This window comes from Parasteatoda tepidariorum, chromosome X1 (assembly GCF_043381705.1).
Source record: "Parasteatoda tepidariorum isolate YZ-2023 chromosome X1, CAS_Ptep_4.0, whole genome shotgun sequence".
Lineage (NCBI taxonomy): Eukaryota > Metazoa > Arthropoda > Arachnida > Araneae > Theridiidae > Parasteatoda > Parasteatoda tepidariorum.
Window position 1 is genome coordinate 1,690,588 of NC_092214.1, and position 3,298 is coordinate 1,693,885.

Consider the following 3,298-nt stretch of genomic DNA (forward strand, 5'->3'; position numbering starts at 1 on the left):
TCATTTATACCTCGATTTTTTCATAAGGGCGGTCAGTGTGCGGGTGGGTGGATCTGTCTGCGTAGGGACCGAGGGCGTGCGGTGTTGATCCTCGTCAAACTGTTCTACCGTAAAGTGCTCGACTTCGACTGCAGGTCGTCGGGCTACTGAAGCGGTGGGGCCATCCCCTCCGCAGAGGATCAAAATTGTGATGGCGTGTATTCGAATCATCCTCAGGGATGTTTCCCAGACCGTCGCCAATAGCCCATTGTGCAGCTCTAGTGTGACGTAAATGAACTGCAACTACAACAAACAAATCAAAAAATTTTTTACCTTTTGAACTAAAAATTTGCTCATTTTTAAATAATTTATTAGTACTCAAATTGTTTAAAAGATATGACAACGAAGTTTTATATTTCATTCAGTCATTTATTTATATTTTTTCATTTTTTAAAATTTTTCTTTTATTAAATTAAATGGACACGTTTAAAATAAAAACAAAGCTGTCAAAATTTCATATATAGTTTCGATTTACAATTCTAAGAAATTGTTTCGACTTTGATTTGGAAATTTAAAAGCCTTATTAATTAAAAAATTCAGAAACCTTATTAACGTTAAACACATAATAACAACAAAATTCAAGGAGTTAAAAACAGAAGCAAATATCATCAATAAACAATAAAATCTTAAGCTAACTAAATAAATAAATTTTGTGTACGAAATGTAATATTACAAATTAAACATATTTCATATTTAGGGGAAACATGGAAAATTTGGTCATACAAGAGGTTTAAACAATTTTTTTCTCATGTTTAAACATTTGTTTAATTGATGATCATTTGATTTTAATACTCTATTAAACAAAATCATATGTTGTTTTTGTCTATTAGCAGGAAGTAAAATTAAAATAGAAATTACATTTGTTATCTCAATTTCATCCAGAACAGACCAAATCAAGAGTTTTGGCAGACTGGCCAGTCAAAGAGGGAATTGAATTGGGGCCCGCCATTTAAATAAATAAACAAAAAAATCCCAATGTATATATAAAAAACTGCGCAAACCTTTCACGTTTCCCCTATAACCACAACCAAAATTGATATAATAGAAACATTTGCTTACCTTCAAAGGTAAAAGATTTATGTTTTCTTAATATCCTATGAAAATTTGATATAGAAATTCCTAGTTCGCGGATTCGTGTACGATTAATTTGGAAAATAACAAAATATAATCAACTACAATAATTAAGTAAATTAAACAATTAGGCTAGTTGAAACATTTAGGATGATTAAAGGAAAAAAAAAGCTTTTATAATAAATTAGAAAAAATATCTAAATTTTATAAGAAAGAAAATTTAGAATTAAACGAGGCCCAATTTAAAGACACAATGGATATATCAAGACAGACCCTCCCCCTATTTACAGCCACGTTCGAAATTTATTCTTCCTAGAAATGTATAACTAAAAATGAGACTGTGGATATCTGATATTTCCGAAGTTAGAAAAAAAGTGCCCAAGGCAGTGGCGTAGCCAGCTTGACTCGCGCCCGGGGCACAATACCTTTTTAGCCCCCCCCCATTCGAAAACCATCTAATATTTTATGTAAAATATATTCGCAAATTAATGAATAAATAAAGTCATAGGCTCAAGCTAGGCTTTAAATTTGAGACAAAAAATGTAGTTGAGAAAACAAGACTAGATTTTGAAATGTACATATAATCATCTAGAATTAGTTCAAAAGATACCTATTATTTATTTTACATATTTATAAAGAAATATTTTAAAAACACGCAGTTTTAAAACAATAAAAAAGTAAATATTTATTATCTCTAAGGAGATACACATATTTAATAATAATACGATTTTAATGCATTAATAAAACTAATTACTATGTATAAATTTTCTTTGCTTTTGATGAAGCAAATTTATCAATAATATCATCAAAGTTGATCATTTCAAATTTTTCTCTTTCCACACTTAAAAATGCTAAGTCACTTAAGCGATCTTGTCCCATCGTTGATCGTAGATATGTCAAAATTAATTTTAATTTGCTGAAAGAACGTTTGCAGCTAGCAATTGATACTGAGATAGTCAGGAGTATTTGAATTGCCACTCTCAGGTTTGGAAAAACATCTTCTTCTTACGAGATTATGAAAGTAAGAAATTCTAATGGAGTTTTAGGTTCAATTTCTTTTCTACTGCGGAGTAACATTTTGCACTCACATATTTCGATAAAGAGTTCTATTCCATTGAAATCTGTATTATAAAATTCACCCAAATGTTTACTATTTTTTTCAAGGTCGTTATCAACATTATACTTTTTTAAAAAATTTTCAACGCCTAGTTGAAATCCAAATTTGAAATTAAGGTCACTATCATGCTCGTGTACTATCATGCGTCACTATCGTGTACATATTTCTTGTTGGAGACGATCAAGAACGCTTTTCATAACGAGAGAAATTTCACTTTCTACGGAAAGACCAACATCTCTAGTCAGTTCTCCGGACATTTTGCAGCATCTTCTTACGCTTATTGTTGTATCAATATCCCATTTTTGACAAAGAGACTTCGATTTTTCTATTGCCTCTTCACAGAACTTGTCTCGAATTTCGGCTAGTTCAGTCGCTAATGATTCAAGATCATGGAACGCTTCTCTAAAATTCATTCTGGGATCTTGTAATCTGAGCTGCACACTATCAATCCTCCTTTTAAGATTTCATACCAGAAATGAACTAAAGTTATAAAACTAAAAGTTAGTATATTTTGCAACAAAAATTGTAACTTCACTTCTGGCGTCTCTTGTAGCTGTAGTGTCCTCTCCTAATTTTTCTAATAGTTCTACTATATTCTCTAGCCCATCGACGATAACGCTAACAGCTTGTATTCTGGCTCTCCACCGTGTTTCAGATTCCCGTTTGACAGTTTTTGTTAAAGCATTTTTTAATTATTCCCATCGTAACGTTGAACGTGAGAAAAAGAGATACATGTTTTCAATTATTCCGAAACATGTCACAACGATTGGATTTTGTTTAGCTGCAGTAACTCCTACTAAATTCAATGAATGGTTATCACAATTTACAAATAATGCTTTATGATTTTTTTCCATTATTCTTTGTTGAACGCCAGATGTGTGACCTGCCATCACGGCAGTATTATCATAACATTGTGATCGGCAGTTTGTGAATGAAATTTCATCGAAATTTATTTTCTCTAAAATTGTATTTTCGATCGAGGCTGCATTTTTAGCATGTTCTTCAATAAAACCCAAGATTCTTTGATGGAAACTTCTTTATTGATAAAACCAACATCTACATACCTAACGA